Here is a 7,687-nt window from a genome sequence, read left to right on the forward strand (position 1 = left end):
CAGCGGAAACTAACACAATATTGTAAATCAACTCTACTTCAATAAAATAAATTAAAAAAAAAAAGAAAAGAAATCGATCCTGCAAGCCCAATTCAGTTCAGTCACTCAGTCGTGTCTGACTCTTTGTGACCCCATGGACCGCAGCACACCAGGTCTCCCTATCCATCACCAACTCCCCGGAGTTTACTCAAACTCATGTCCATTGAGTCGGTGAGACTATCCACCCATCTCATCCTTTGTCGTCCCCTTCTCCTCCTGCCTTCAATCTTTCCCAGCATCAGGGTCTTTTCAAATGAGTCAGTTCTTCGCATCAGGTGGCTAAAGTATTGGAGTTTTAGCTTCAGCATCAGTCCTTCCAATGAACACTCAGGATTGATCTCCTTTAGGATGGACTGGTTGGATCTCCTTGCAGGCCAAGGGACTCTCAAGAGTCTTCTCCAACACCACAGTTCAAAAGCATCAATTCCTCGGTGCTCAGCTTTCTTTATAGTCCAACTCTCACATCCATACATGATCTCTGGAAAAACTATAACCTTGACTAGATGGACCTTTGTTGACAAAGTAATGTCTCTGCTTTTTAATATGCTGTCTAGGTTGGTCATAACTTTTCTTCCAAGGAGTAAGCATCTTTTAATTTCATGGCTGCAGTCACCATCTGCAGTGATTTTGGAGCCCAGAAAAATAAAGTCAGCCACTGTTTCTCCATCTATTTGCCATGAAGTGATGGGACTGGATGCCATGATCTTAGTTTTCTGCCCCATGACAGGTAGCAATTCATTGCTGGGGAGAGAGGGCAGGCAACTTGACACTAGCAAACTAACCCAGTATTGCCAGATCTGATATCTTTGCAGGAAGCTAGAAACCTAGACCTTTTGTGGGAAATCTGATTTTTAAATGATGGCCACTAATTATGTCAACAAAATGCTGCAGGCTGTGTTTCACAGGGCCTGGGAGCCTCCAACCTGCCACATCTAAAGGCAGCCAGCAGGCCTTCGGGGGCTGAGCCTACTTGATCTCTGAGAAGGAAGGTGGTCAGGGTGAGCACCCTGGAGGCTCCTGTAGCACAGTGGGCTCCTGACTCCCACGGGGATGTCAGCTAAGCTTCAGATGGAGGGTGTGTAATGACCTCTGCACTTACTCCACCTCTTGCAAAGGAAGAAGGGGCTGTGCCCAAGGCCAGCTGTTCTCCAGAAGGTTCTCACCTGTGCCTTTCAGATGCCGAGCTCTCATGGCAACCGAACCAGTGGCATTTAAGAATTAGATGTGATCTCATGGCACTTCCAAACCTGATTGTTCCAGAAGACAAGACTCTGGGGAATCTCTTACACTGTTTTTTTTTTGATCACGCCACATGGCATGTGGGTCCTTGATTCCCTGAACCGGGATCAAACCTGTGCCCCCTGCAGTGAAAACAGAGTCTTAACCACTAGATCGCCAGGGAAGTCCCCCTCTCTCTGATACCTCTTTTTGCCTTACACATTATTGAGGATTTAATTGTCTTAACATAATTTCGCCCCCTTCACCCAAAGATGCATGCATTGCATGCTCAGTTGCTAAATCCTATCAACTCCATGGACCGTAGCAACTCCATGGACTGTAGCCCGCCAAGCTCCTCTGTCCATGGAATGTCCCAGGCAAGAATGCTGGAGTGGGTACTTCCCAGGTGTTGCAGTGGATAAGAAAACGCCTGCCAATGCAGAGGACACATGTTCGATCCCCGGTCCAGGAAGATTCCACACGCTGCGGAGCAACTAAGCCCATGTGCCACAACTACTGAAATCTGCATGCTTTAGGGCCTGTGACAAAGAGTAGCCCCCACTCTCCGCAACTAGAGAAAACACTCGTGCACCAATGAAGACCCTGCACAGCCATAAATAGATAAAATTATTAAAAAAAAAAAAAAAAAAAGAATGCTGGAGTGGGTTGCCATTTCCTCCTCCAGGGGATCTTCCCAACCCAGGGATCAAACCCGAGTCTCCTGCTTGGAGGCAGATTCTTTACCACTGAGCCACCTGGGAAGCCCTTCACCCAAAGATAAATGTATCCTTTTCCAATGTCCTTTGAGGGCAGAGACCATTTTTATATCCCCAAGAGCACCTGGCTTTAAGATTCTCAGCAAATATTTGTTGTGTTGAACCTTGTAATCCAGTCCCTTCAGGCTTACTGGGAACATCTGTCTTTTTTGTAGAAAATACAGACTTAAAAGGTGTACAGAGGCCCAAGTGTTCACTAATCCAGGGCGAAACCTGGAAGTTATGCCTTCGAATAAATCCCCTGCCCACCCACTGTTTTTCTTTTTCTGACTGTGGTTTCCTGAAATAAAATGCAGAAAAAATTCCACTTGTTGGAAGGTTCTGCTTATTTAATTGAGTTCTGGTTAACTGACTATTTCCTTAACTTGAAGGGATGAGATCATTATTGTTGTTGCTGCTGTTGTTTTAAGTATCCAAACCAAGCCCAAAGCAAGCAGAAAAGGACGCCTGTTGTACTTTCAAATAATGCTTTAATCCTGTTTTATGTGGGCTGTTCCCTGGACAACCCTCCAAACCCTCACCCCATCTCCCTGCAGTCTGCCTAGCCTGGGCCCCCGCCCACCCCTCTCCCTCCGCTAACACGAATGTGAGCTCAGAGATCAGCTTTCTAATTCTGAGAGTTTGGAAGGCCATGGTTTGAGCCTGCCCACCCTTCCCTGATATGGGGTCCCCTGTGCCCTCAGCCTTCTCTCTGGCCACCTCTTCAGCCTTGGAGCACACATGAGCCAACAGTTACCTCCAGCTCTCAACGCCACCAGCTCCCAACTCCCTCGTCCCAGGCACCCACCTGATGGCCGTGCCTTGAGAGGCAAACAGCACGGAGGTGCCCGACCGCCAAGGTCCAAATCCTGGCTCCAACCTCTGAGCAGCTCCGCAGCCGTCCCTAAGCTACAGAACTTCTCATAGCCTCAGTCTCTGTTTCTGTAAAATGGAAGGGCCCACGGGAGCCCCTGCCAAGATTATTCGCTTAAAAAGATCAAGTGAAGGTGGCAGGTATTCAGTGCCTGAAACACACACCATCCTGTCATTGTGAACAGCTGACAATCCCACACGTGCTCAAAACCATTACACGTCCAAGAAGCCAAACTGTAAAATTCCCCCTCTGACCACAACTTTCTCTCACTCCCCAGGGGCTGACTTTTCATCTCTGCAGGGATCCCCCAAGACTCCTAATGTCCCCCATAATGCCCCAGCCCCTCCACTTTCACCAAGGAAACTTCCTCATCCTCAACTTTGTGTGGTCTGTCCTGTTCGACTCTTTGTGACTCCATGGACTGCAGTCCACTAGGCTCCTCTGTCCATGGGATTTTCCAGAAAGAATACTGGAGTGGGTCGTCATGCCCTCTTCCAGGGGATCTTCCCAACCCAGGGATCAAATCCACATCTCCTGCATTGGCAGGTGTGCTCTTTACTGCTTTTACAGAAGTATTTTCTGATCAGTATCCATCCTGCCCCCTCCACTCCAGGACAGAAGCCTGTTATCTCAAGAGGAGGAGGAGGAGAGAATGATAGGTGGTGAAAGGGAAAATAAAATTACTTAAGTCAAGGTCAGAAGGGTCTAACTGGGCTTTTGTTTAAATTCAAAGCCACTTTCACAGTTCTGGGCCCAGCAGACATCTTGTCTCCCCCTGTGGAGGGAAATCCAGTAGGTTTGCATGGTATGTGCTTGAAAGTTACCTGAGGATGTCTTAAAATGCTCAGAAGGCTGCCCTGGTCCCATGACATGTGGATTTAGATTTGGAGTGGGGCCTGGACATGATTCTTTCAGGTTGTGGTGCTGGAGAAGACTCTTGAGAGTCCCTTGAACTGCAAGGAAATCCAACCAGTCAGTCTTAAAGGAAATCACCCCTAAATATTCACTGGAAGGACTGATGCTGAAGCTGACACTCCAATACTTTGGCCACCTGATGCAAAGAACCAACTCATTGGAAAAGACCCTGGTGCTGGGAAAAATTGAAGGCAGAAGGAGAAGAGGGCGACAGAGGGTGAGATAGTTGGATGGCATCACCGATTCAATGAACATGAACTTGGGCAAGCTCCAGGAGATGGTGAGGGACAGGGAAGCTTGGCATGCTGCAGTCCATGGGGTCACAAAGAGTCAGACACGACTCGGCAACTGAACAACAACAACTGGACATGAACTTTACAAAGGAAAATCACTGCTCTGTCCTGCTTCGGGGGCTTCACTGGTGGCTCAGTTATAAAGAACACGCTGGCCAGTGCAGGGAGGGGATGCCAGAGATGTGGGTTCGATCCCTGGGTTGGGAAGATCCTCTGGAGTAGGAAATGGGAACCCATTCCAATATTCTTGCCTGGAGAATTCCATGGGCAAAGGAGCCTGGTGGGCTATAGTCCATGGGGTGGCAAACAGTCAGACATGGTTTAGTGAATGAGAACACCCTGGAGTCAGAAACTCCCGCCGAAGGGCCAAACCTGGCCCACTTCCTGTTTCTGTAAATAAAGTTTTATTGGAATCCAGCCATGCTCACTCATTCTCTGGCAAAGCTGAAAATATTTACCCAGAACTCATGCCAATCCCTGCTCTAGATAGGCAGGAAGAATTTGATGATGAAATCAGGCTCCATTCAAGACAAACCAAAATGAATCAAACTGCCAGTAATGACCTCTCCCCGCTACTTCACTGCCTACTTCCAAAGCTATAGGGCAGGAGCTGCCCGACTGGCAGAAACAATGGATTGTGCTAGAAGGCAGAGCAGTGAAGGTAAGAGGGGCAGTGACTGACACACAAGAGGGCTTGTGATGCTGGAGGCATCCCACATCTTGATCCGTCATGTGCATCTATATAAAAACTCACCCACCTGCACATTTAGGATGAATGGGATTTACTGTATGTACGCTGCTCTGCTGCTTCATCACTCAGTCGTGTCTGACTCTGCGGCCCCATGGACCGTAGCCCTCCAGGCTCCTCTAACTGGGCAAGAATACTGGAGAGGGTTGCCACGCCCTCCTCCAGGGGGTCTACCCAACCCAGCGAGCAAACCTGTGTCTCTTACATCTCCTGCACACTGGCAGGCAGGTTTTTTGCCACCTGGGAAGCCCTTTAGTCGTAACTGCCCCCAGTTGGAAGCACCAAGATGTCCTTCAATAGGTGGATGGATACATCATGGTACATCCACACAAAGGAATATGGTATTTTCGGCACAAAAAAGAAATGAGCTCTCAAGCCATGAAAAGACATGGAGAAACCTTAATGCACACTACACGGGGAAAGAAGCCAGGCTGAAAAGACTACATACTGTATGGATCTAACTCTATGACATTTTGGAAAAGCCTCAGCTACGGAGACAGGAAAAAAGATCAATGGTTGCCAGCGTTTAGAGACAAGGAGGATGAATAGTTGGAGCCCAGGGGATGTTTAGGGCAGTGAAACTGGTCTGTATGATACTGTCATGGTGGATACATGCCATTATACATTTGTCAAAGCCTATACAAGGCATCACTGACTCAACGAACGTGAGTTTGAGCAAACTCTGGGAGATGGTGAAGGACAAGGAAGCCTGGCGTGTGGCAGTGCATGGGGTCACAAAGAGTCAGACACGCTGAGCAACGAAACAACAATGGAAGGTACAATACCAAGGGTGGACCCTGACGGAAGCTATGGACTTCAGCTAACAATGCACTGGTTCATCACAGCAAATGTATGACATTAATGCAAGATGTTAACAATAGGGGGAACTTTGGGGTGGGGAGGGGCTCAGGGGAACTCTCTGTACTTTTTGCTCAGTTTTTTGGTAAACCTAAAACCACTCTTAAAAATGGTCACAGGTTGGGGGTGGTGCTCTGTCTAGCCAGAGTAAAGTCAGGGGTGGGGCTGGAGAGGACCATGTACCCCAGGCACACACATCCCCTTCCCAGCAAACTTCCTTTCTTTTAAAGATTTTTTTTTTTAATATAGGCCATTCTTTAAGTCTTTTTTGAATTTGTTATAACACTGCTTGTTTCATGCTTTGGTTTTTTGGGTGAGAGCCGTGTGGGATCTCAGCTTCCCAACCAGGAATCAAACCCACACCCCCTGCAATGGAAGGTGAAGTCTTAACCACTGGACCGCTAGGGAAGTCCCCTACAAACTTCTAAAGCACATTCAAATTGGGGGCAAAAGTTTGATTTAATTCTCCATTCTGCAGTAATTTAATAGTCTCTTTAAAAGTTGCCCTTTATTGGTTTAAAATACTTTGAAAACTAATTCTTTATCAAACATCCTATTTTAAATACTGCTATCATCTTTCAAATACTCTGACAAGCCTTCTGCTTTCCACTGTGGCAAAGGTCTGAGGAAAGACAGTATCTTTTCTCCCTCCTTTACTTTGCTACAAAAATAGCATCTGAGATGATGTCTAGAATTTCCTCCAAAATAAGCTGGGGGCGGGGAGTGGGCGGGGGTAAAGATGAAATAGTCTGGCCACGTGTTGATCATGACTGAAGCTGAGCAATGAGAACATCAGGGGCATTGTTCTCTGTACTTTTATGTAAATCTAAATTAAAAAATAGAATAATAAAGAAATCATCAGAGGTAGATTCGACTTTGCATCGAGGCAAGTCACGTTTCAGAGAAAAAAGAATAAAAGGTCTATAGGTTGCTATTCTGGGGGCCATCTGTGGTCAAAAAAAAAAAAATTCAGACCTAAAAATCCCCAGTTGAGTAATTGGCTGCTACAGCTGGATGCATGAGGAAAACTCCAGAAAGTAGGTCCTTTCTTCTGGGTTTACCAGTTCCTCTGCAAAAAAAGAAAGGCCACCCCTCTCTATGGAGTAAAAATGCCCACCCACCTCCTAACTGGACAGTCAGTACAGTGAAAGACAGAAAGCTTTGATCCACACTCACGCTCCCTCCTTGCTATGTCCTTTGTCCTGGACAGGGCACTAAACTGCTCAGAGCCTCGGTTTATTCATCTGGAAAATGGGAGAATAGCATTTAACCGCAGATGGCCAAGGCTTCTAGGAGGAAAAACACCTACAGTGCCAGACCAGAGGTGGGGCACGTTGTTAATATCACTCTACATATTGTTTGACTCATTCATGGTCAAAAGTTTTGAGAACGGGAGAAAGTGAGAAAAAGTCTTGTCTGGTGATGATCTTTTTGGATGCTTTCCATTGGATGCTTTTTCTTCATTGTTGAAAAGCAGCAGGATGCTACTATATATTTCTTCAGCCCTGACACCCACTTAGAGTCAGGCAGCTCTCGTGCTAACAGCAGTGTGCCACCAGGAAGATGTGGCAGGGAAGGGGACCCCAGAAAGTGACGAGTAAGACCATATCCACCTGTTCCCCTCCCCTCGTGCCCCGGAGCTTGTTAGCAATGCAGGAACAGTGGCCTACCCCAGGCCTTCGGAGCCCAAATCTTCATTTTAACGAGATCTGCATGCTCGTTGCCATCCAGGAGTCCTCCTTTGTTCCATTTTCAAGGTAAACTCAGTCATGAGGACAAAGACGGAGGAAGGAATCCACACTTAAAAAAGCCTTGCTAACCCAGCGGGTGAGCCACAGGGGCTAGACGGACTTTTCTAGATGCAACATTAGCGCCATCACCCTTCAGACTCCAACTTCTTGTTTCAGATGACAGCACATCCTCATCCTTGCCCAACATCTGGGCCAGGAAGGCAGGTCTGGGGCTGCTGGGATGTCTCAACAGATGT

This window comes from Muntiacus reevesi, chromosome 2, assembly GCF_963930625.1.
Source record: "Muntiacus reevesi chromosome 2, mMunRee1.1, whole genome shotgun sequence".
Classification (NCBI taxonomy): domain Eukaryota; kingdom Metazoa; phylum Chordata; class Mammalia; order Artiodactyla; family Cervidae; genus Muntiacus; species Muntiacus reevesi.